General features: G+C 43.2%; 1 protein-coding gene across 1 annotated transcript in view; it reads right to left on the bottom strand.

Moving 5' to 3' along the window:
* CEP290 (centrosomal protein 290) overlaps positions 1-26,980 on the bottom strand; it is a 3,346,332-nt gene that overhangs the window by 1,646,474 nt on the left and 1,672,878 nt on the right. The window lies entirely within an intron of this gene.

Here is a 26,980-nt window from a genome sequence, read left to right as displayed (position 1 = left end):
CAATATGCCACTTATTATATATTTGCCTGGGAATTCAATAAACTGTCAGTAGGCTTTGTGCAAACTATACACAGAGTCTCTGTCTTAGCGTGATGAGCAGCAGTGCAAATTGCATATCCATGCTGCTCATTACGTTTGTATGTATACAAGCACAGTTTCATGGTCAGCAACAGTGCTGCTACTTGGAAACCATGCAGAGCAGCATGAGTGCAGGAACAAGAAGCATTCAAGTTTGCCAACGAGCAAACCTGCTCGGTCAGACTGCAAAGCCACAATGGCTACCAGAGCTGAAAATATTGAAACAACAAGAGTAATAACACAGTAAAAAAGTGTACTATGTACGATGTATACAACAACAATTATTTGCAGGGCGAAATAATGGAGGGGGTAAAAAGCAAGGGCAAATACAAGAAAATGTACACTGGCGAGGTAAAGTGTGCAGATGAAAAATGGGCATGAACATGAACAATAGGAGTGAATAAAAAAAAAGAGGGCATGGTAAATATGACAGTGTCCCCAAGATAGGATATGTCAATATATGTATACTTCAAAGACAACTCATTAGTATAGCATTACGCACACATGTAGATAGCACAGTACATACTGCTGTTTACACCTCCTCTGTGAGTATATTATATATCATCACACATGATATGTATGTATGTGATGGTCAAATGAGATTACATATCATGGGAGCTGAATATAAACACTATTAACACGCTCACTGGAGAGGACATTTATGAAGGGTGGTATATACAATAGGGGGGTATGTGCACAGTGTGAAGATCTGCAAAATGACTTGTTTGAATATGACTGACATGTCAGCATGCCTCTCAAACAATCAGAGACAAATATGAACAGACTCATGGACAAAGACAAACAGAAAGAGGCATAATCATGGACACTTGTAAAATATTATGACCATTAATCTGTGGTACTGACGGAATATGTGAGTGTAACTTGTTATACATGTTCTGCAGATACACACGTGTACAACTGTAATTGATTGTCAGTATGCTATAAGGGGAATTCAGCATCCCTTCCCCAAAATGACCACTTTTTGGAGGGGTTAAGAGGGACAGCGTTAAACCTGGATTTGAAAGCAGGTGCAATCCTGGCAAGTTGAGAGGTTTCTATGACACATAAGCCAGAATCCTCACCTGCTAGAATCAAACCCATGCCACCAATGTTGTCACTGAGCTGCATATTTACTGGATGCAACACAGAAAGACGTAGCACACATACATCTAGTAAAATACCTTGAAGGGAAGTATGCACTGTCAAATACTAGGATATGTAACCCAAAAAATAGCTCTGTATGGCTGACCAGTTGTGTGGGAGCTCACTGTGACAAATCTGATAGAGCTGACTATAGCATCCCTGGCTGACGTAAGTTACCAGTCATACGGATAACAACACTTACAAAAAACACTATTATGAGTGGAGTCCCTCCAAACAGCTCTGTATTCCATGCATCTGCCACATGTAATAGCAATGGATATTGTCTGAAACATCTACAATTGACATATGAATTAAGAAGTGGTCCGTTATAATGAATGGTACAGCAGTATATGAGACTGATGGCAATGCATCAACTATGCCCACATGCACAGAAAGTACAGCAGTGTCAGTGTCAATGAGTGAGGAAGCTGCCAGTGAGATACTGTACACATACCAAACCATAGATGGAGCACCCACTATAAGTATGTCAACACTGAGCATATGTGTCACAAAGATCACTGCCCCCTTGACATTGCTAACGAAAATGCTATACTGCCATGAAATCATGACATACATCCACTTGTGTTCATGCTTACTATCAAGTAGTAATACTGATGTAATGTAGTAGCATGCCTGTGATGCAGTACAGTCACACTACAGCTGTACCTATGCAACAGTTGGACTTCAGGCTGCACATCACATCCAAATGGAAAAAGAAGTTATGTACTCACCGTAACGTTACATCTGAGTAGGTAACTTCATTTGTCTGCAACCTGTGGGTATCGGATCCATCCTCAGATCTGAACCGGCAGCTTTCCAAGCTAAAAGATAGGAGCTCTCAGCTCCTCCCCTTACCCACAATGCCCTGCTACCTCCCTCCAGTCCTCAGATCGAGTTTGCCTAAAACAAAAACACACTATGACCCTCGAAAGAGGAAGACTAACCTAATGCATGACAAGGTGAAACCTTATGTCATAGAAATAACCATGAAACAGGTTAGGGGGAAGGAGGGGGGGGTCGGTTGCAGACAAATGAAGTTACCTACTCAGATGGAACATTATGGTGAGTACATAACTTCTTTATCTGAAGTAGTTAACTTCATTTAATCAGCAGCCTGTGGGACAGAGTCCCCAGCTACCTAAAACCTTGGGCGGACCTCAAGGAAGGATATTCCGGACCACTGCGGAGCCAAATGATGCCTACTCCTGGATATCAGATCCAACTATAATGAGAAATGAAGGTATGAGAAGAGGACCAAGTAGCTGCTGAGCAGATGTCTCTAGAGGATCTCTCGACCAGAATGCTGCAGAAGTAGCCATAGACCAGGTAGAATGGGCATGGACCCCTAAGGGTTCAGGTTAGCCGGAGGCTAAATAAGCATGCATGATGCATTGGGATATCCATCTGGCCAAGGTAACTTTCGTAATAGGCTTTCCTAAAGATGGTTTAGCAAAAGACACAAAAAGTTGATCAGATTTCCTAGTAGTGGCTGTTCTGTGTAAGTAAAAATGCAATTGTCTGTACACATCCAATAAGTGCAATCTGTATTCCCCTTTGTTCTGAAAGTTGGGGAAGAGCACAGGCAAATTAATGGATTGGTTGATATTGGATTCAGAGGCCACCTTAGGCAAGAAAGAAAGGTTAGTTCTGAGAGACACTCTGTCCTTATGGAAGACCAGATATGGGGGTTTCATACAAAGGGCTTGAAGCTCAGATACTCTCCTGGCTGAAGTAATTGCAATCAGGAAGGCTGTTTTCCAAGATAAAAATTTTAACTCAACCGAAGCAGCTGGTTCAAAGGGTGGGCCAGTCAATGCCTGAAGAACCAAGGTTAAGTTCCAGGGTGGAACCGCATTCTTGACCAGAGGTTTCAACAGAAAAGTTCCTTTCAAAAACGTTTTGCATATCTTAGTGGACGCTAAGGGACCAAGGTTATCCCCTAAGTGGAAATGGGAAATAGCTGCCATTTGGACTTTGACTGTAGAAGCACTAGCTCCTTGGTAAAAGATATGGGACAAGAATTCAAGAACCGTTGGAATGGGAGCAGTAAAAGTATCTAAATCTCTATTTTTGGCCCAGATGGAAAACTGCTTCCATTTACTTCTGTAGACCTTTCTGGTAGAAGGTTTATGCGCCACTACCAGAAAAGATTTTACGGGAGACGAGATACCGGGAGTCCTTGCTATTAGTGGAACTGGATCAACCAAGCCGTGAGCTTGAGGTCACCCAGGTTTGGGGGCTGTAATCCCGCAGGATGAAAGATCAGATCCCGAATGGGATCTAAGATCCAAGGAGGAACTACACTGTGAGACCGCAGGTAAGGGAACCAGATCTGGTGAGGCTAGAATGGGGCTATGAGGATTATCTTGCTCCCCAACCAATGAGCTTTCTGCAGAAATGTTGTCATTAGTGGAAGAGGAGGATAAGCATAAAGGAGACCGGGGGGCCAAGCATGAACCAGAGCGACTCTGGGGCTCTCCTCTGTTGGGGGAATCAGAGTGAAAAACTCACTGCATTTTGTGTTTGAAGGAGAAGCAAAAAGATCGCAGCAAGGTTGACCCCATCTGAGGAAGATCTGATTTGCTACCAATGGGTTTAGAGACCACTCATAAGGTGTGAGGATCGAGCGACTCAGGTTGTCTGCTAGAATGTTGGCCCGACCCGGAATATGTGTTGCTACCAGAAAGCGGTTGGTGGAAATCGCCCAGTCCCAAACTCTCATAGCCTCTCGACAAAGAGGGTAAGATCTGGTTCCTCCCTGTTTGTTAATGTACCAAACTACAGCCATGTTGTCTGTCTGAATTGCAATAGTCCCCAGAGGAAGAAGGTCTTGAAGGGCTTGCAATGCTAGAAGCACTGCCCTCATCTCCAGGACACTGATATGCAGAGCGGTCTCTAAGGGAGTCCATGTGCCTTGGACGGTTCTGCCCATAGAATGCCCCCCCACCCGAGGCGAGAAGCGTCCGTGGTCAGCGTGGCTTGGGGTTGAGGCATCACAAATGGTCTCCCTTCCTGCAGCTCTCGGGAATGGAGCCATGAAAGAAGGGAGTTCCTGCAAACCCTGCTCAGGGGAATTGGAGACTCCAATGGGTGAAGTAGGAAAGACCAGTGAACCTGAAGAGTCCATTGAAGGACTCTCATGTGCAATCGTGCTAGAGGTGACAGGCTGATGGCTGCTGCCATGGAGCCCAGGGCTCTCAGGACCAATTCTGCAGGTGGGGCTGGAGACTGTAGGAGCGCCATTATGTGTAGTGACAAGTTGCACAACCTGTCCGCTGTTAGAAAGGCTTTGGCCTGGCGCATATTTATCCTGGCCCCTATAAAATCCAGAACTTGCATAGGATGAACAGATGACTTCTGAAAGTTTATAGTAATGCCTAGACGCTGGGCCAAGGCCAGGGAATAATCCCTAGCGGAGCAAAGCAGATGCCTGGTGGGGGCGGTGAGGAGCCAATCATCCAGGTACGGAAAGACCTGAATTCCCTGAAGTCTCAGGTGGGCTGTTACAACTGCCATGACCTTGGTGAACACCCTGGGGGCTGTGGTGAGGCCGAATGGGAGAACTCTGAACTGAAAGTGACTGGCTCCTAACTGAAAGCGGGGAAACCTCCTGGACCGTCTGTCCATGAGAATGTGGTAGTACGCATACTTGAGGTCTATGGAGCACATCCAGTCGTTCTCCTGTAGGAGAGGGAGAATAGATTGCAGAGTGACCATCCAGAATTTCTCTTTGGCAATGAACAGGTTTAGAGATGACAGGTCCAGAATTGGCCTTAAGTCCCCCATCTTATTTGGCACCAAAAAGAACCTGGAGTAATTGCCCAATCCGGATTGCTCTGGGGGGACGTGCTGGATGGCCCGTTTTTCTAGCAACTTCGATATTTCTGAAGCCGCTGCCTCCCTTTGATTGGGTGGGACATCAGGAAGGCACTTCGTTAGAGGGGGAAGATACAGAAAGGGAATAGTGTAACCTCTGGATATTATTCGGAGCACTCAACGATCTGTAGTAATGGACTCCCAACTTTGTAGGTGCTCTGAAAAACGTCTCCTGACTGCCTCCAGAGAGGGACAGCTGGGCAAGCCCTCAGGGCTGCTGCGAGGGCCGGTCTGAGAAAGGTTCTCTGGATCTGAAATTCTTCGGCCCCCCTCTACCTCTGGGCCGGGTCCACCTTGTCCTCCTCTGCTTCTGAAGGACGAAGGGTCCGGAGCGGGATGGGACTGCTGGGACTTCTGGAACCACATCTTCTTCTGTCCTCTCTGGTTCCTTGAGAAGGACCGTTGAGGATTAGAGAAGCGGATCCCAACGGCAGACAGCGTCTTCCCATCTTTCTCGCTCTGCAGCAGCGTGTCACGGATGGTTTTGCCGAATAGCGTAGAACCATCAAAGGGAGCGTTCGCGAAGTACGCCTTGAAGGGTTTCGCAAAGTTGCAAAGGCGAAGTCAGACGTGGCGCCACAAGGCGACCCCTGCTCCATTGGCTCTAGCCGTTCCCTCCGTGGCATGGGAGAGGAGCCACATGGAAGTGTTAGAAATTGACTTTAGAGTGGCCATGCGAGCTGAGAAGGTCCGTTTGTCCTCGGCCGCCATGGACTCTGGGGGAGCTCCAGCGTATTCTTTTATCAAGTCCCGCTGGAGCCTGATGACATGTGCCAGGTATTTCAGCGCCCTTATAGAAAAGGTAGCTGAAGCAAACATCTGTTTTCCAATACGGTCCATCGTCCGAGATTCCTTATCAGGAGGATGGACCAAGGAACTTTCCTGTGCTAGTTCCTTCTTAGTGGCGGCCACCACCACCATGGCATCTACTGGGGAACCTTTATTCCACGCCTGTCTGTCAGGAGGGGGACTGAGGATTTTGTCTGGTCTTCTAAGGATTGGCTCCACGGTGTCTGGCTCCTTCCAAGCCCTGGTAGTAATCAAGTCCACCAGGGGATCAGCCGGGGGGGACATCCAAGAGGTAGACGGGCCTGCGTCAAATGCCTCCAGAAACACAGACTCATCATCGGAGGAAGGTTTTTGGGCAGATCACCCCCCTCTGATATGTAGCATTTCCATAATGTCTCCAAAGGAGACTTCTTCAGGGGGTGACCTTGGGGAACCTTCCCCTTCCTCTAAGTCCATGTCCTCCGTGGGGGACTCAGGGGAGTCCAAGTGCCTCCTTTTGCACTTTCGCTTATGAGGGACCTCCTCGGCGGGACTGTCCGAGGAGGGCTCACCAACGGGGTCCTGTTCCCCTACAGGAACCAACTGGAGCACCGATGCAGGCTGCCCCTGGGGCCGGACGATGGAAGATAGGCCCAAATGCGTGGGAGTGACGGGCGGATCCGTAGCCCGGACTGGGGACCTGGAACTCCTCGACAGAACCTTCTCCACTACGTCAAAAGCCAAGGGCGAACCACTCTCCCCCTTTTCCGAGAGCAGCCCCCTTGGTTCCGACACAAGAGCAGGTGTCGGAGCTGATGCGATCGGACCCGAAAGGGGAGTGTGCTCTGACCAAAATGGAGCCGAAGACACACTCACCCCTGCGGATCCGAAGCTCGGCTCTCGGCCCCAAGAGCTTGGATCCGACACGCTCGAGGGTACTGTCAGCATCAAAGTAACCACCACTGTCGGCGCCGACGACTCCCCGGGTCCGAGACGGCTTGGATCCAAAGACTCCGAAACCCGATAGCGAATCAGAGAAGGAGCAATTGGGGCAAAGAAAGGGGCCGAGCTCCCCCCTGGAGGGGGGGGAGGCAGGAGCACCCTCATCTGCATCTGGGCCTGCAAGAATCAACGCATCATCCGGTCCAAATCAGCATCAGACATGCTTCTGGTGGACCTCGAAGAGGTCGCCGAAGTGGGCTGGGAAGGCCACCTCGATGACCTAGAGGGAGACTGGTACTCCTCCTCCAGCTCCAGAGAAAAGCGGGGGGAACGGAATCGAGAGGGTGAAGATCCGGACACCCTCCTGGGAGGGCTAACTACCTTAGCTGGCGGAGCAGAGGAATGAGACTCTGCCCGCCTCTTATGGCTTTTATGCCGCTCTTTGTCCCTGTGCCTCTTCTCTCTTGTAGAAGAGTCCCCCTCTCCCTGAGACACAGAGGGAGGTTGAGTCTCAGTCAGGGGAGGGGGAACTGAAGGCAGGACAGCCGCAGCCATGGCTGGTGCCTTAGATGGAGAGGAGGAAGAAGAATCCATGGGCAAAAGCCCCACCAGGATTAACTTATTCCTCCTATCCCTAACAGCCCGGGGGTTGAAGGCCGCACACACTTGGCAGCCAGAAGACAAGTGGGCTACCCCTAGGCAGAGAATGCACTGAGTGTGGCCATCCGCTGGGGACAGCTTATGGCCACACTCAGTGCATTTTGAAAAAATGGCCTTAGGCCCTTCAGTCATCGCACGACCACACATACACACAGTAAAGGGGAGGGAAGAAATTAAATTTAAACAGTAAGTTTACCACAAAAAACCCGAGAAAAATATAAAGACAGAAAACTAAGGGCCTACTACACTCACACAACACACAAAAATTCTTAGGAAATAGTTTTAAAAGGTTTTTAAAAGTTTTGAAACTCTCACCCAATGCCAAGAGCTCGTCGCTTAAAGCTGTCAGAAGCAGTGGCAAACGAGATCTGAGGACTGCAGGGAGGTAGCAGGGCATTATAGGTAAGGGGAGGAGCTGAGAGCTTGGATCTTTTAGCTTGGAAAGCTGCCGGCTCGGATCCGAGGACAGATCCGATACCCACACGTTGCTGATCAAATGAAGTTATTCAGATCCTTGAGTGTGAATCACATATGACACAGTGGAACTGGTAAAGTGGTACAGCTCTACCATTTTCACATCATTACAACAGTCGTACATGATATGCCTACATGTTTATCAGTGGAAATGTGTGGTTGAGGGCCCTGACACCATATGTGGGCACATGACAAGGGAGGTGCTTGCAGCTCATGCTGAACAGTTACTGATACAAATGCTGACAATAACACAATGCTGCTGGGGAACTGCTGTACAGTCCTCGTGAACAGTAACAGAATACTGCATACAATAAACTCCTCAAGGTTGCTAGTGAATCACAAAATGTCATATGCTTGTGTACATGATAATATTACAACACATGGATGAACACAGGCATATGTGCCTATGTATTCAATATGGGGTATGTCAGATAACATTTCCAGATGCTAGGTATACACACAGCCACACCTGTACCAAACTGCATCTGTCAGTATCATGGTTTCATGACAACTGTGTAAAAAGTTGATATACTTCAGTGCAAGAACACATGCCTTGCCTTACTAAGGCAAAAATACACATGGCATCATCTGATGTCAACAGTCATATTAGTACAGTTGGCCTGTGGTTTACCAAGTTTGCTGATGACTGCAGACTGGGTGCAACTATCGAGTCCCCCAACGATGTTGACATACTACAAAAAAGGGTTTACACAGACAAATGATTGTTGCCAAAGCCATGGACTTAAACTAAATGCAAAATAATGCATTATCATCCTTTTCGGCAGAAGGGAAGGCCCTGCAAATTACAATATTAACAGTACCCCCCTTAGCTTAAACCCTGTGGTGAGAGATGTGGGAACACAGGTTGACAGCAACCTTAATGCCGATCACCATGTGTCCACAGTGGTAAGGAAGACCTTCTGCCTTGCATATCTCATAAGTAAGGGCAGCATATCCAGAGCTAAGGATGTTATAACTCTCCTGTACTCATCCCTCATCAGACCACTAACAAGAGTACAAAGATCCCGTCTGTATGTACTTCACCAGACACCTCCAAGCAGCTGGAGAGATCTCAAAGGTTTCTCACTAAGAAAATTCATGGCCGTCAACATATGACCTACATGGGCAGACTGAAGGCCCTGTCATTGTACTACTGTATCTTATAGGCTGCTGAGAGATGACTATTGCCTGGCCTACAAAGCACTCTCAGACCCTGCCCTAATAGAAATGCTGCACATCCGCAAGTCAAATGGGACAAGATTCACTCTCTCTAGGGATCTTAACCATTAACAGGACATGCTAGAGAGACACAGATGCATCTCCCAGAAATTGCCACTCCTCTGGAAAAAACTCCCAATACACATAAAATGGAGCTCCTTAATGACTCTATTTAAGTGTAACTTAGACAACTGGATGGGAGACCACAAATTTACCCTGGAGGCATCACCTATGTCAGTCTTGGATAAGGGCACTCGGTGCTGATCACAGACTCGCTCTGCAAATATAGATATTACAATTTGGTCAATAAAGAGAACAAGGATATAACATGGCTAGGCTTGTAAAGGCCCTAGGGCCAATAGCCTAGTAATCATCTATGAAACAATGTTATGGAAGGAACATGTAACCAAATGGCAGCAGCAGCAGCCATCAATACATTAGTTCAAATCAAAGATTGGAATACACTGTTGTACGGCTACAGTACATCCACAACTCAGCATAGTACATGTGGATGACAACAACACTGACGTGTGCAATGCTCAAAGGCTCACTGGATGTTATGAGGCTACTGGTCAAGAGCACATAAAATCCTAGCCATTACTATACCATTCCAACACAAATCGCTACAGCTATGTGATGGATAATAGTAAGGGTATGTGAGTATGTGTTTGATATAATATCGACTGCCTCTGTCTATATGTAACATGTGCATGACCCCATTACAAAATTAACAACAACACATCCAGTGGTCTGGAGATGGCTTGTAGAGGGTCATGGAGGGGCTCTGCTTCATGACGTATGTATGCATCTTTGAGATGATGACATCCTCAGTGTTCTGCAGAATGATGGTATGTGGTCAGAGTGAAAAAGAGATTTTTGATTCAGGGGGTTAGGTAAAATGTTATCGTGAGGTGTGAGTCAAATGAAAAGATTACAAACATCATACAATGACTATGATGTTGACACACACACACAAACACACACGCACACCCCCCCATTTGACTGAGGTCAGATTTGAATACCATACTGGTGTAGGTATAAAAGCTGTATTAAATACAACTTATGCATAATGCCATCACAAATGTCTGACTGTAACAATGTCAGAGTGCACTTTATAGGGGATGACATCATCAGTGTATGCAGAGATGATGATGGCAGAAGTATCTGACATAGCTGCGGCATCACATCCTGATGTAAAACTGTCTCCAGACTGCTAGCTGAAAGTGCACACACACATGCGCAATCACTCACTCACTCACCCAAGTTGACTGCTGTGAGACTAGAACCCCTATCCAGTTACACACGCTGCAGAACACAGTAATTAATGCTAGCCCCAACACGTCTGTATTTAACAGAATCAGAGCAGACACTGTGCACGCTACATCATCAATGTATGCATCAAGGATGTTGATGTTGGAGGATGCTGGGAGGGCTGCATGAAATTTCCAACAAAATTCAAAAATACTACTTGAGTGAGAGTGGCAGGACCTGGACTCATGCTAGTACGACCACACACACAAGTTAACTGCTGTGAGATTAGAGCCCCTAACTATCTCATTACAAGCTAGAGAACATAATACTTAATGCTTGCTCCACAGCAGAAGTCTGCTTTTAATAGTGTCAATGTGGACTTTATAGGGGATGACATCATTATAGTGTCACAGGTAACCTAAACTGTTATGAGACTTGTTTGCAAAGCCAGGACTTGTGATATGATTGTGTAAGTACAATTTGGAAAAGGACATACAAATGCATCCTGGCAACCTAAGTGAAAGAAGCTGTAATGAATGCATATGGCAGAAGTGAAACAGATATAAACCTGTTTCTCAGGATGTTGTGAAGTTGACACACATACACATATACACATATACAAATACACACACACACACACACACACACACACACACACACTTTGGAAACAGCAGTAATGCAATGATGGAGTTATGAGTCTTCATCTTCGGATGAAGGTATGTCCACATTAATACAAGTCACTGACAATATCAGTGGGACATGACCATGGATAACCAATGTCCAAGTGTCACTATACACCTATACTAAAACATAACAATGCAGTTATGTTCTGTAATTCTAGAGTCCATTTGACAATGGCTTCAGTCCTGACATATCATTTGCAAGTGTATTGCTGCAGGGCACACGTGAACATCACAAACATTGTGTTCAATGTAGCACACATATTACTGTTATTCTCTTGTGTGTATGAATGCATTTCCATGTGTGAAGAATTACAGCCCAGCAACAACAGTTATACATGCAAAACACCTCTTCACACATTGCATCTCTGAGAAGCTGATTTGAGCCAATGATGGCAAAGCATTACTACATGTGTGATTCCAATTTCAGGAATTCAGCTTGGACTTGTGAAATAACAGTGTCCACTATATTACTGGAGAAATTGATGGCAGACTGTATGATGTGCATGCTGTAGTCTATATTTGAAACAGTGGGGCAAAAGTTTTTTTACATATATAACTTTTGCTCTTGCCTTCCCTGTTTGTGCAATGTTAAGCACCCAGCAAAAGTAGGTCTCTGCTTAACTTAAATTTGGTATGCCTTCTTTCACTCAAACAGGCTTAGTGGTGAATCATGGCCATCAGCACTCTGGACGGTACGGAGGGTGAAAAATACACCTACTACCTAGCTTTCTCTGTGGCACAGGGTGTAAAGTTGAACCAGGGTTGAAATCCAGAACATTCTCTCTCTTTTTTTTTTTTTATTTTATTTTACAAATGGTGTCAGCATGTCATAAGCTAAGTAAATATGTTCAGGACTGCAAATGTGACAATCAATGACACCACTAAAGTATGCGTCTTCCCTAAATTGTATCAGTAATGCGTACCTCAAAACAGCTGCACAACTAGTAGCTGTTTTGCGGGCCTCACAGCAAATCACAAGTTAATTGTGTATATAGCTTTTCTACAAATGATAAGGGGTAGTACATCTTTTGAAATGATTAGCATGACTCAGCAGCTATGCTAACTATTTGTGTATGGCTGGATATCCTGAAAATTGTGTGCAGTATGCTTCTTCACAGTAAGGAGAGTTGCCACATCATATTAGATGAACATTTCATCCATCAACATCTGAAAATTACACAAAGGGAATACTACAGCAGATACTGAAACCTTGTATACTGCAGAAGCACTGATTACCTACTGCATCAGAGTAAAATGATGTTTATATTATCCATCAGGAGAGTCGTGTCAGTATGCAGAAACCATGACATGATCTGTACGTCCATAAGCCGAATAGATACATACCCATAAAGAGGGGTGGGACTGAAGGGGTGCATACAAGGAGTGATGGACAAACAAATAACATTTTGTGGCATGTAACAATCATGGACATGTTTTTGGTCTACTCTAATTATTAAGCTGCCATGGTCTGCAGCATGAAGTGACTGGCATAGGGGTACAGAAAGATTACAGGAGGGACAACATGCTTATGACAAGCAGAACAAGGCTGGATAAATGTATCTCATAGTTGTGGGGCTGGCTGTCAGTGCAAATAATTTGTTTTGTACAGTATCAAAAATATCTTCATGAGAACACATGACTGTGGCAAATGTTAAGATGTGGGTAATTAAACATATCATCGACATATAACATCACAGCAAGAAATGATGCGACAGGTGTCTGGAATTGAATCTTTGATACTATGGGTAAAAAAAAACTTCAGTCATGTGATCTATGTCAACACTCCACAAAGAAAGTTACACTTTGCTACATCCGGCACTCTACAGAACTGTCAAACTAACACTTTCACAGTAGTGACTTTACTCTGCTTTAACTCTGTATTCCAGTAGCACAGCATGTTTAAGCACCATTGTGTTGAGATAATTGGACTAGTGCAATCGATGGCAAAAATTCACCATGTTTTGCCATAGGACATGAACAGTTACTCACTGATGGTTGGTACTGATACTCAAATGCCAAACTCCACGTAAATGCAGACAACAAAAAGTGAGGGCTTTTTTAAGGACTATTTTTGGTCAGGTGTGTGGTGTGTAATACTATTTTTGACAAGGTTAAATTTGTAAAAATGGGGTAGATAGGAAAGTGGTGAAATGGGGGGGAAGTAGAAGGAAGGACATAGGGAAGCAATAAAGGAATTTGCAGGAGGAAATTAGGAAAGAACCACAAATATCAACTTCTTCAATAATGTGCACGTGTAGAGAAAATTTGATGAATCTGGACTGTCACAACAGGTGAGAAGACATATGTGAAGTGCAGAGCTATGTACGGGACATTTTTTTTTTTTTAGTGGAACAGGTGTCCATTTTTATATTTTGCATTTCAAAAAGAGAGGAATGTTGGGAAAGTGACATAGGAATGTGAGGGTCAGATATTCAGGGAAAGGTGAGGAAGCAAGTGCAGACAAACATGACAGACAGAGGGAAAGTGATGGACACGGGGCTGGGAGACACCATGACTGGGATAGGTAGGGGCCACTGAAGGCACGTGCCTGTCAATCATGGGAATAATTAGATTTAGTCCTCACCCTCAGAACTGTCATCACTGTCCCCTTCCTCAGTCCACTGTGAGACTAGTTGACATGGGAGTCCCTTTTCTATTTTAATAAGCAACCTCTCCAGCAGCTCATAGGAGCACCAAGGCCAGTCTCTATTACATCACGCACCATCCCTGTCAGCTCATGACAGCTGACATAACTACCACCTCCACCAATACCCCTGGAAGGTACCACTGCACCAGCAGCTGGGGGCAATGCTATCTGATGTGGATGATCCAGGTAGTGCACGGGCCATAGAGGTAGTACTGCCAGGTTATGTCCCAGAGTTGTTGGGTTTTGGTGCGGCAGCCTGTGGAGGGTTGGCATGCTAAGCTGCAGCAGCTGGCCTACCTTCCTGTGCTAAAAAGCATTTTTTTGTCAGAAGGGTATAACATCAGAATGGTATGACTCTAGTAACACCCCCCCAAAAAAGAGACAGAGAGAGGTAAGGGGTGGGATGAGACAATTAGAACCATTATATGTTACATTCATGCTGTACTGCAATAAATATCCTTTTGCTATTATACCTGCCACAGAGCTTTCACAATTCAAAAAAATGACTGTGATTTTTTACAAGTAATCCTTGGAATATGGACATATTCCATATATGCTTTTAAAGGCACTACAGATTAACTTAACAACACAGCATTAAAACCAATATTGCTGCATTTCAAAATTAAAAATCACACTTGTTGAATTTGAAAATATAGTTACTTGTGGAATTTGAACCTATATAATCTAAATACACTATTACACTTGCCTAATAACAGTTACTAATACGTACAGAAGAAAACATGCATGCTTGCTGTTAAGGTATGCATGCTGAACTTGATTCTGATCTATGGAATCACAATATATTTATTGCAATCAGAGTCAGTTGTGCTGCAGACATACCCCCTGCCTCTCTGAGTCGCTCTAACCACTCAGCATGTACCTTCCCTGTTCACCAAGATTTACTCTGCAGCTGTAAAACAGATAATGAAAGATGAGACATGAAAGTGTTATGAGCACCAGTCTTGGCTACCTGCAGCATTCCATATCATTTAAAGTTGCTTGATACTTACAGAACTAGGGGATGTCAGCAGTTCTAAACTCATCCAGCCACTGGCTGAGTTGTGCCTGCTTGCTATAGTGGTGTCTGCATTGCTCCCCAATGCATGGTATACCAGTCACACTAGAGACAGCATTGGCTATGCAGTTCCAAGACTCAGCATTGTACTGGACCTGATATAGTCCCACTGCAGCAGCCTACGGCTGTATTGCTCCACAAGGAGTCCCAACAAATATTTTTGACTCCTCCACACCCGACCTCTGTGCCCTGAATTTGGCACAAACCCTCCCACATCCTGCCAAATCTGCAAAGGTCCTCCAGTAACAATTGCAATGGTTTCCCCACCAATTTGTGATATCAAGTTTTACAAACAGTACACAAACATGGACAACCATGCCAACCACGTTTGTGTGATGGTAAGCAAAGAAAAACACTGTCAAACAAAGAGGAATGAAGTTTATGAAACGGTAATGATAATGTGACATCTGGCACTGGTTTATGGCATGTGTGCTGCTATAACTTGTCCCACTTTGTCCAATGGTCACAACTGAAATGTCAAATGACTTGTTTTTTTAAGCCATGACTTTGGAGGGATCAATGGGATGACTGGCACATATATTGTGGGGGCTTACCCACTGTTAAAATAATTTGTACAATTTGAGATTCAAACCTATGTAAAAGAGAATGCACATATTCCACATAGATGATTATTCTTCATTGTAACAGAAGAAGTGTTTGTCAATCATGGTCATTACAAATATGCTGCTTAAAGAATGATTGGTGCTACACTTAAATTATGCCTGTTATGTGTAACATTAAAAGGTTCTGGATTATTCATTCTCGGGTGTGATGCAGGACTAATATCTGATAAATATACTGGAAATGGACAGAATTCCATGACTTTAATAATAGAGCTTGGAGTTATGATACAAACCTCACAATACATTCTGTTGTACAGTTATACTTGGGTTACTGGAGGGATATAGATGATTGCTAGTCAACTACTGTGTCCATCAGAGATATCCAACTGCATTTTTATTACATAATCATCACGTCATGCTAAACCAGTTACACAAAACATATGATACTTACAAAAATATGTGTATGCAAGCAGTAATGTTACCTTTCTGTCAATCAATCTGCTATAAATAGTTATCTGGTATGTAGTATTACCTTTATTATAAAAGTTTTATGAAAAATTACAGTGGGACACCCTTACTAAAAAAGTGGATTGTGCTGGATTAGAACCCTGGCTCATCTGTGTTCTGACTATGCACTCATTGCACGTACACCTGCTGCCACAGGGAAAGCTAGGAAGCAGATGTATTTTCCACACTCCATACATCACCACTGAGCATATTTGCATGAAGGAAGGCAAACCTAATTCAATTTTTCACTTTTCTCCTTGAATGGTGAACCCTGTTTGAGAGTAGGTAAGCAACGAGCGAAGGCAATAGCAAAAAAATAAAAAAAAAGTTATGCACTCACCAAAACATTCCATTTGTGTTGTCCATTTTCATTCTTCCTCAGCAGTTGGGTTCAGATCCAACTCCACCTTTATTTTCAACTCGTGGGCACTAGCAAACTCTCAAGCACCTACCTTACTCATAATGCTCTATCTCCTACCGTACCTAAGATCTTGTTTGCTGGCTTACAGTATCAAAAGAAGTATTATCATTCTGGTAACAGAAATCAATAACTAAAGCTCAACATAAGGAACAGTAGTTCCCTTAGACATTCTCGCTCTTCCAGAAGTCATTAGTTCAAAGGCAGGGGTTTGGTGGTAGGAAAGTTGAAGAAGAATGCAAATGGGCAACACAGATGTAACATTATGGTGCATACATAACATTTTTATCTGATGATGTCAATTTTCATTCATTCCTCAACAACTGGGACAAAGTCCCTTGCTACCTGAAACCCCAGGAAGACTCCAAGGAGGGATATTCCTGAGCATAACTGAGCCAAAAAACTGCTCTTCTCTTTGAGACCAGATCTGATTTGTAATGAGTAATAAGGTTATGAGGATAAGCCCAAGTAGAAGACGCACATATATCACCCATGGAAGCCCTGAATAAAAATACCGATGACATTGCTATGGATCTCGCTGAATGGGCTCTCAAAGGTTTTGATAAGGAAAAGCTCAATTTATTATAGAAAAAGGATATACAATCGGTCTGCCATCTAGCTAAGGTTACCTTTGTAACTGGCTTGCCTAATTCTGAATCTGCAAAGGAGACAAACAATTGATGTGCTTTTCTGAAATTTTTTGTTCTATGCAAGTAAAAGCGCAATTGCCTATGAATGTCCAGTAAGTGTAATATATATTCACGGCTATTTGTAAAATTTGGAAAGAAAACTGGCAAATTAATAGATTGGTTGATGTTTGATTCAGACACCACCTTATGAAGGAAGGAAGGAATAATTCGTAAAGCTACCCTATCCTTATGAAATACTAAGTAAAGAGGTTTAGAGGACAGTGCTTGAAGTTATGACAGCAGAGGTGATGGTTACTAAAAATATAGTTTTCCAGGTCAAAGATTTTAGTTGGCATTCAGCTCTCGGTTCGAAAGAGGAATGAATTAAGTTCTGTAATACTAAATTCAAGTCCCATGGCACTGCTGGATTCTTATAAGGGGATCTCAAAAAGGCCTTACAAAGTTTAGATGAAGCCAAGGAGGAGTTTTCAATCCCTGTGTGAAAATTAGAAATGGAAGCAAGTTGCACCCTAATAGTTGAGGAGCTGGGTCCTTCACTGAAAATTGTTGCTAAATATTCAAGGACTGTATGCACTGGTGCTTTAAAAGGGTCAATATGTTTCTACTGTGCCAAAAAACAAATCTCTTCCATTTGCTTTAGTAAAGTTTCCTTGTGGAAGATTTGTGGGAAGACCAGAGTATATGATGAACAGAGGAAGAGAGCTTATGCTACTTGGCAATCAATGGAAGTGGAGAAACCATGCGGTCAGTTTTAGGTTTGCAATACCCAGGTAAATCATTCCTGTCAGGTGAGACAGGAGGCTTGGAATTGGATCCACAATCCAAGGAGGTTATACTAGATGAGGCCTGTGAAGCCCCTGCACTGGCCCAGTAATCAAGGAGTCTCAGTCCTCACCACTAGCACCAGTGAGCGATGTACACACTGAGAGGATGACAAGTACACACAGTAAAGTACAATTTCCCTTAAGAGCACACAGAGATCACAGTCAATCTGAGGCTGGTTTCTCCCTCTTTCTCCAGCTCCCCAGTAAGACTCCCCACTGGCACAGCTGTAGGGTTAAGATCTCAGTCGAGTGGCCAAAATAAGACCTCCATCACCCTCTCTGTCCAACCAGTGCTTCGTGTCCCTGCCCAAGTAGCTGACACACATACACACTTTGAGATTTTATTTATATACAAACACACACCTGCGAAAGGCTAGCACAGGTTTACTAGCTATGCTTCCTTTTGCCCAGACTATAAGGTAGTACCAGCTGCCACCAGACACCCTTACCTATCAGCTGTTATAAGGCCCTTACCAAAGGGTGTCCAATCCTACTGTTTAATGTTACTATTATCCAAATGGTAAGTGTGACCAATACTTTCAAGGCTATTTAGGAACAGCATGTACAGTGTCACCAAGTGCATATGCAAGTACTGTAAGGGCTTAAATACTGCTAAACAAACCAGTCACAAGTAAAACGTTTAAATATACTTAATAATACATAATAAAAGAACAAGACAATACTCAACACAGTAACTACAGAGTTCAGAATCACAGGAAATTTTAAAACAACACTGCAGAACAGTCTCAAATAAATACAGAAAGCATCTAAACTAATCTTTACTATGTTCCTATCTATATCTAAAAGATACTATGCTCTAAATAACTTACTTACAGAGCAACACGCAGGCAGAAGTGCTGAATGAATGTTTCTAGATCCAAGGCAAGATACAAAATGCATAGTCTCTGAAACAGTTCCAAAATGAATATCAAAACATTACTGCTGGGTTAGCCTGGATGACATCACTCTTTGTCACCTGCCTTCAGTTCCCAGGCTAACTGAAACTTAACAAAATTTAACATTTCTCATATAGACCTCATCATTGTACTGCTTTGAGACAGCTACACTGGCTTGAACTGCCCAACCTTCAAACCTACAATTAGCTCTGCCTCTGTCATTCTATCTATTACCTCCCCTATAAGTGTCCTGCCCTCAAAAACCTAGTACAACATCACTCAGCCAAAAGGCCTCTTAGGTCATCAAGCAAAGTACTACTAGAAGTCACCAACAGCTACAACAGCTTTGAAGATGCACTATATAGTAGTTCAGTGGCTAAAAAGTGGAACTCTGTCCCCACTAGCATTCAAAACGCATCATCCAAAGCCTTTTTTAAAGACCTCATCAGGCAACATCTCAAACAAAGTTGGCAGTGCCATGCTTGCTCCCCAGGCTAGTGAAAGCGGATAAGGTACACATACTAAACCTAGAGTACTTGATTAAGATGGAAAACTATTATCACAAACACTGGCTAATCTACAATGTATGTACTCTACCTGTGTACTATGTATGTATTCTACTTATGTTCCAAATTTCAGCTGTACACCACAAATCTATTAAGTACCTTTATTTTTAAATTAATATTTTTTTGTTTGTTCTCACCACTGAAACTGTTGATGCATACCACTGTAAAAACATGTCTTTTGTAATTTGTGTGTATACTGATCATGTCTAAATATATCTGTAATTTTTCTATGTTGAGCTTTTCTCCCCGGGTCTCTGCTGATAAAGGGCCTTTTAGGCTCAGTCAGACACCCCCGGTTAACAAATGTAAAATAATAAATAAAATAAATTTCTCTGTGGAAAATACATATCTCTCAGATGTTTGCTCAGAACTGGAAGTCATAGAACAATTAAATACTTTTACATTTTAGATTTAGTAATTGCTTCGCTCCAAGACAATAAAAAGAAACTTCTAACGCTAGGCATTCTGTCTCCTTCAGTGAAACCGAGAGATAAACACAATCATAAAACATTCTGATTCCAACCTATATTCTTGAAGCCTTGCAAGGTAACTCTGTATGTTCCAAATTCTACTATTAAAACATACATTTGCACAGGTATATAGTTTATATACACTTCTGTTCTTTTCCAGTAGGGTACACTGTGGTTACACTTTAGCTCAGGACTTTATACACACTTCTGCACCAGTAGTTTAATATGCACATAACATATGGCTTTCTTACATTTGTAAAACAAGCATATGAATAATATTAATATTCACAAATGACATATGATTATTTACAAAATTCCAGACAGCTGGGCTGACACTGTCACATTTTTATATAAATCATATTAATATTTTCAAGTGACATATAATTATTTACAAAATTCCAGATTGCTGGAGTGGCAGTATTTCCCTGGTGTCACAAGGCCAAAGGAAGTGAAACCAAATCTGTCAAGGCCAGTAAGGGGCAATGAGGATGACTTTGCTCTTCAACCGGGATGCTTTCTGTAGAAATTTGGGGATTACAGGAGATAAAATATAAGCATAGAGGACACCAGGTGGCCAATCATGCAGAACAGGGTCTATTGGTGACTCCCCCAGTGGGGGATTAGGGCAAAGAACCTGCTGCACTTGTTGTTTAGAGGAGCTGAAAACAGGTCTCAGCATGGCAGGCCCCAATGTTGAAAAATCATTTCTGCCACTTTCTTGTTGAGAGATCACTCTTGAGGTAGTAGAATGGACCTGCACAACTTGTCTGCTATCACACCGGGTTCTCCTGGGATGTGTGTTGCTATCAGAAATCAGTTGGAAGAGATCACCCATGGCCAAACTCTGACAGCTTTTTGCCACAAGGGGTAAGATCTGGTTCCTCTTTTGTTTGTTGATGTACCAAACCACAGACATATTGTCTGTCTGAATTGCAAGTGACCTGAAAGGAAGAGTGTCTTGAAAAGCTTGCAACACAACTGCACTGCTCTCATTTCCAGGACATTGATATGCACACTGGCCTCTTCTGGGGACCATGTGCCTTTGACTGTTTTTCCCAGGAAGTGCCCCCCCCCCCCACACACACATACCCAATCTGGGATGTATCCGTGGTCACTATGGCCTTGGGTTGAGGAAGAATAAAGGGACGTCCTTGTAGAACCTGATCTGAACGGATCCAAAACCAAAGCTATCCTTTGAATGCTTGGGTAAGCCTTATCTGAGTATATATATGCTGATGAAGAATGGACCGCTGAATTGTTAACATCAACTGAAGAATACTCGTATAAAATCTTATTAGGGGAACTAGAACTATCACCTCAGACATTTATCCCAAGGCTTGCAGAATCAATCGGGTTGAAATTGAGGAACTTTAAATTATCTTTCTGACCAGGAACTGGACAGTCTGCACTCTTGAAACAGGAGAGATTGCCACAGATACTGTGTTGAAATAGGAAGAGAGGTTGCCACAGATACTGTGTTGAAAACTGCTCCTATGAATTCCAGTGTCTGAGATGGTTCTAAATGTGACTTGTAATTTTATGGTAATCCCCAGAAGGAAGAAAGTCTGGAGTACCTGGCCTCAGTAGATGCTTGGTCAGAGTGGTTATGAGCCAGTGGTCAAAATCCCTGCAGTCTCCATTTGGTGAACATCCTGGGGGCTGTGGTAAAGCCAAAGAGTAGTGCCTTGAACTGATAATGATTGTCTCCCAGCCAGAAGCTTAAGTACTTTCTGGATCGTCTGTCCATTTTTATTTGATAGTATACATTCTGAAGGTCTATCGAGCACATCCAGTCATCCTTGCACAAAAAAGGCAAAACAGACCGAACCATGACTATCTGGAACTTGGTGTACTGAACTGACTTGTTCATACTGCTGAGATCCAAAATTTGTCTCTAGTAGTTCTGGATTCTATTTGGTTTGATGGGGCTTCTTGGATGATTCTTTTCTAGCAGCTTTTCTATTTCTAGTGCTGCTGCTTTCCTCTGAGTGGGTGGAACATCAGAAATCTTGCAGACAGATACCTATGTATCTTTTATAATGTCGAGTAAAACTATCTGTTGCAGGGATAAACACCTCCATCTGCGGAGCCATCTCCACGGGGATCTAGGAAAGGACCCTGGGACTTTCTGAACCACATTTTCTGACCTCTTCACTGATTCCTGGAAAAGGTCCTTTGAGGGGCGGAAAAAAGAACTCTCACTGTAGAGAAGGTCTTTCCATCTAGCTCGCACTTAAAGTGTGTGCCTTTTACCTTACGGCCAAACAAAGAGGTTCTGTCAAAATGTGCATTTACAAAGGAAGACTGAAGGGGTCAGCAAAGTTACACAAGTGCATCCAGGCATGCTTCCTAACAAAAATACCTGAACCCACTGTCCTTGAGGTACCTTCAGCCAGATGTGAAATGAGCCTCATGGACGAATTAGTAACTGACTGTAGGGTAGCCAACTGCGAGGCCACAGAAGTGTGAGTCCCAGAAGTACTGGTCCCAGCAGGAGATTTGGAGAGTTCCTTAATCAACCCCCTCTGCAATCTAGTGAAGTGAGTGAAATAATTCAGCAATCTGAGTGCAAATGCTGCTGAAGCATAAACATGTTTCAAAAATCTGTCTAACTCCCTTGATTCCCTGTTAGGGATATGGACAGTAGAACTCTGTTCCGCAAGTTCCTTCTTAGTGGCTGCCATCAGGACCAAGGCATCTACTGACACTTATTTAGTATATTAGGTAAGCCTCATTGTATTATAGGTGTATATTGGGATATGTTTTGGAAATATAAGGAGAATTGCTGCTACTACTTACCATCTACTGATACTCCTTTGCTCCAAAATTCCTTTCTTTGAGGTGGTGCCAAAATCTGGTTTGGTCTTTTGGGGACTGGCTTAACAGTATCTGGTTCCTTTCATGCCTGCCTAGAGATCAAATCAATGATCTCATCAGTGGGCAGAGATACCCAGGAGATAGACGGGTCAGACCCAAATGCCTCCAGGAATACTGATTCCTCGATTATCGGTAGTCCAACCACCTCTCTGCTTAAGGATCTTGAGGATGTCTCCAAATGATATGTCATCTGGTGGTGTTCTTGGCGACCCTTCCTCTTCATCAAAATCTGCATCTTCAGTGACCAACTCCTGAGGGGAGTGTAAGCATATCTTCTTGTACTTCCTCTTCCTAGGGACTTCTTTGGTTTGGTGCTCTGAAAAGTACTGGAAGAAATGGCAATACTTTGCTGGACAGGTTTAAGACTTTAGTTTGGCTGTCCCTGCGGAGTAGAGTGATGAGGCTCAAGGCGCAGAGACATACGGGATCTAGACGGGAGAAGAACCATCCATTCTGCAGAAGCAGAAAACACTCTCTCCACTACCTTGAAAGTGGAATGGGAGAAATAAACTGATACAGCCAAGAAGTCAAGCTTCTGCCCCATCGGCTTCCTGTGCTATGAAGGCAGCCCCCCCCAAAGCACAGGCCAGAGCTTAGCTATACAATGCTGATGTTCTGAGAGGCAGAGATGACTCTGATAACTTTGAAGTCAACTCCAACACCTTGTATCCAACAGGGATGTTTTGGCTCCTACAGTTGTCCGGCTCAGATGCACTCAGAGCCAGTGCGCTCAAAGAAGGCCTTGGAGCCAAAGATAGATACTATTATCTTCAGGTCTGACCCAGACGGTCTCAGAAAACATGGATCCAAGGGCTCTGAGAAGGACCTGAGATTGTTGGCAGAGAACTGGGGAGGGCTTCCTGACGAGAAGGGGAAGGAGCCAGAAGAACTCCTACCTGAATTTGCACCCAGAGAAACTTTCTCATCATTCTATCCACATTGGTTTCAGTCAGACTTCTGGAGGAATGATTTGATGAGGCCAGACAGGGAGACCTGGATTGCTAGTGAGTCTCCAAATATGGAGAAGGGACCTAAGAGAATACCGGATCAATGGAGGCAAAGTATCTGGTCCTAGGTAAAGGTTTCAAATCTGATAATCCATGATCCAAGGACGCTGATTTAGTGTCTGATGCCAATTTCTGTGAAGGATCCATTTTTGGATTCAACTTTTTACGTTTTTTTTCCTTGGAAGCTCCAACATAGGATCTGAGGAAAGGGTGGAGAAGCCTGATGGATCTGAAGACTTTTTGGATTGTTCCTTAGACACAGATTTGGGGGGATCAGCCCTAGATAAAGCTTCTGAGAAGGTTGAAGGAAGTAAGTCTTTTAAAATCAACTTGTTCTTATGGTCCGCAATTGCTCGAGGATTAAAAGATTTACATATATCACATTCTTTTTTAAGATGCTCAAGGCCTAGACAATAGATGCACAAAGTGTGAGTGCCAGAGAACTGTAACTTATTACAGCACTTTTGACACTTTTTAAAAACACATGTTTTTCGGACATTTTTATAAGTAGAAACAAAGAGAGAGAGACAAAACTTTTTTTTTTTTTTTTCGATATAAAAATAAAAAATGATACCAACAATGGTATCTAAGACTACACTAGCATGTAAAAGGGGAAAACAAGAGAAAAAAAAATTACCAACAATGAAATAAAAGAATTGCACTAAAGTGTATTAACGGAGGAAAAAATATAAACCAGGGTTCAACAACCTTGCAGTAGTGTTGTGCCAAATTAATGCTGCAAAGTCACTCAGAGTGCTAACCTAAGCCATGGTTGCCAGATTTCCAAAATGACAGGTATGGGCAGCCAGCCAAGCATACAAAAAAAAAGTCTTTCTATCACAGACCCACATCTATTCAGTGAGGGACAGTGGGCAATGCAGGATTCTTGATTGGGCTGCTAAACTCGGGACAGTCCTGCTCAAATAGGGATGTCTAGCAACCCTGACCTAAATACAACACCACTGAAACACACTAACCTGATCTTGTATTAACATGTTTCCAATACATTAAATAACTAGTTACGATCACTCTTTCTCTCCCTCTCTGATCTTTTTCACACACAGTTGCTTCTGCTTTCATACATGCATTCACTCACTCTCTCTCTCTCCGATCGCTCATACACACAGTCTCTTCATCTTTCTTACATGTATTCACTCACTCACTCTCTCTCTGATCTCTCTCACACAGTCACTTTTGCTTTCATACATGCATTCATTCACTCACTCTTTCCAATCGCTGGCCCACACTCTCTTCAGCTTTCATACATGCATTCACTCACTCACTCGTTCTCTCCCTCTCTGATCTCTCACTCATAGTCGCTTTTGCTTTCATATATGCATTCACTCACTCTTTCTGATCTCTCACTCACACATTCTCTTCAGCTTTCATACATGCATTCACTCACTCTCTCTTTCGGATTGCTCTCACACACGCAGTCTCTTCAGCTTTCATACATGCATTCATTCACTCACTCACTCTCTCTCTCCAATCTTTCACACACAGTTGCTTCAGCTTTTATACATGCATTCAATCTCTCTCTCTCTCTCTCTCTCAATTCAAATTTTTTATGACATCATAATTGCTGTATTTCAATTCACTCAGAGTGTCAATGAAACTCGTTCCAAGTGCCACTCTTGGCATGAGTGCCGTAGACTGGTGACACCTGATATAAACTATCAAAGAAAGTAATTAGATAGTGAAAACATATAATGACATCTCATTTTTAACACCAAGGTTGGGAGCTCACAGTGACCATTTCCAAACGCGAAAGCGGTAAACAAGATCTGAGGTATGTAAGGGGATAGAGCATTATGGGTAAGGGGGGAGCTCGAGAGTTTGCAAGTGGCCACCAGCTGAAAATAATGTCTGTCCCAGATCCAAGGACTGGATCTGAAACCAGTTGTTGAGGAATGAATGAAAATTGACAACATCAGATCATCATTCCTTGTGCAAATACTAATTAAGACCCCATCCTCACTAAAATATCTACTATTAGACTCCAACCCTGCTTTACCTATGTTCTTTTTTATCTCAATGTATTTAAACCTTGCGCCACACAGACAGTCAGGTAACAGTTGGAATTTATGCAGTCATTGCAGCCCTGACAGTGAACAACAGTTTTTAGCAAAAGCAGAGAACTGTGCTATTATACAGAGGAAATATACATCTGGGGTGTTTGGTTTTATTTAAAAAAATATTCACTGCAGTTACTTCCACACTTTGTAAGTGTATCCTCACTGACACATCCACCTAAGCGAAGGATGTCTGTGCATTACTGTGCTTTGCATCAGTCACAGTAATCCTTCACAGTTGCAAGCCCTTGGCACCTAGCAGTGGTGCAGAGGCTACACTATGTTTATTATCTGCTACACAAAGTCAAATGTTTGTTATTCAGCAATTCCTATGAGTTCACACCTCATTTGTATCTTCAGAGTGCTCAGAAGCTTGAATCTACACTGAAACGTAACTGTGTAGTTAGGGAACTTGAAAGGGAGGAGACTGTTTTCAATCAAGCTTATTACTCCACTTGTGAGAATGTAGGGATAAGAAGACTTTTTGGACTACTTTTTTATACTGGGTATTTCAGTTGCATGGGACAGATAATTTTGTAAACTGCATAAGTACATATTACAGCTGTCAATTATGTCAGATATTGATGACACTGCTGGACAAATCACACACAATTCTACTTGGCTACATTTACAAGTACCAGTTATGTAGATATATGTCATTCATTCATGTTCTTACACATTTTTCTAGTACAGGTTCCACACTCACATTGACTGTCCTTCACTTACAGCTGTTGTCATTCAGGGCTGACTCTGTCTGATGCTAGCAGTATACAGCCATTGCATGGGGAAATAAAGGTTGAGAGCATTGTCTGGCATCAATTTTACTCTGTGTATGTGCACAGCATGAAGGGTATACAGGTTTACTAGGTGGTCAGCATGTGCACTATCCATTGCCTCTTGGCCAGGGCAAGGGTATACTGTACACACCTACATCTACCTATACCCACAGCAGCTGGCATTCCCGCTCTGATTCCTCACCTGCATTTGGATGAGGTGACCCAGGGAGTGGTGGTGAAATGTGTGTTCTTACCCCTTAGTGTTCCTGCTGCAGCTGTTTTCGCAGAATGATATTGTGTGAGATAGCACAGACTGTGATAATTTTGGCAAAAGTACTGGTATCATACTGTAAGCCCCCCCTCGTATTTAGGCAACAAAATCATGATTTCAGCAGCCCAAACACATGCTCTATGATGTTTGTTGTTGAGCATGTGCCTCATTATAGCGTTCCTCTGTGGGTGTGTATTTATGATAGGTGTCATAAGCCATAGTACCAATCCATACCCTGGTAGAGCTGTGAGGCATGCCAGATATGGGA

This window comes from Protopterus annectens, chromosome 11.part0 (genome assembly GCF_019279795.1).
Source record: "Protopterus annectens isolate FY-2018-M chromosome 11.part0, PAN1.0, whole genome shotgun sequence".
Classification (NCBI taxonomy): Eukaryota; Metazoa; Chordata; order Ceratodontiformes; family Protopteridae; genus Protopterus; species Protopterus annectens.
This window is presented reverse-complemented; position numbering and strand designations above follow the sequence as displayed.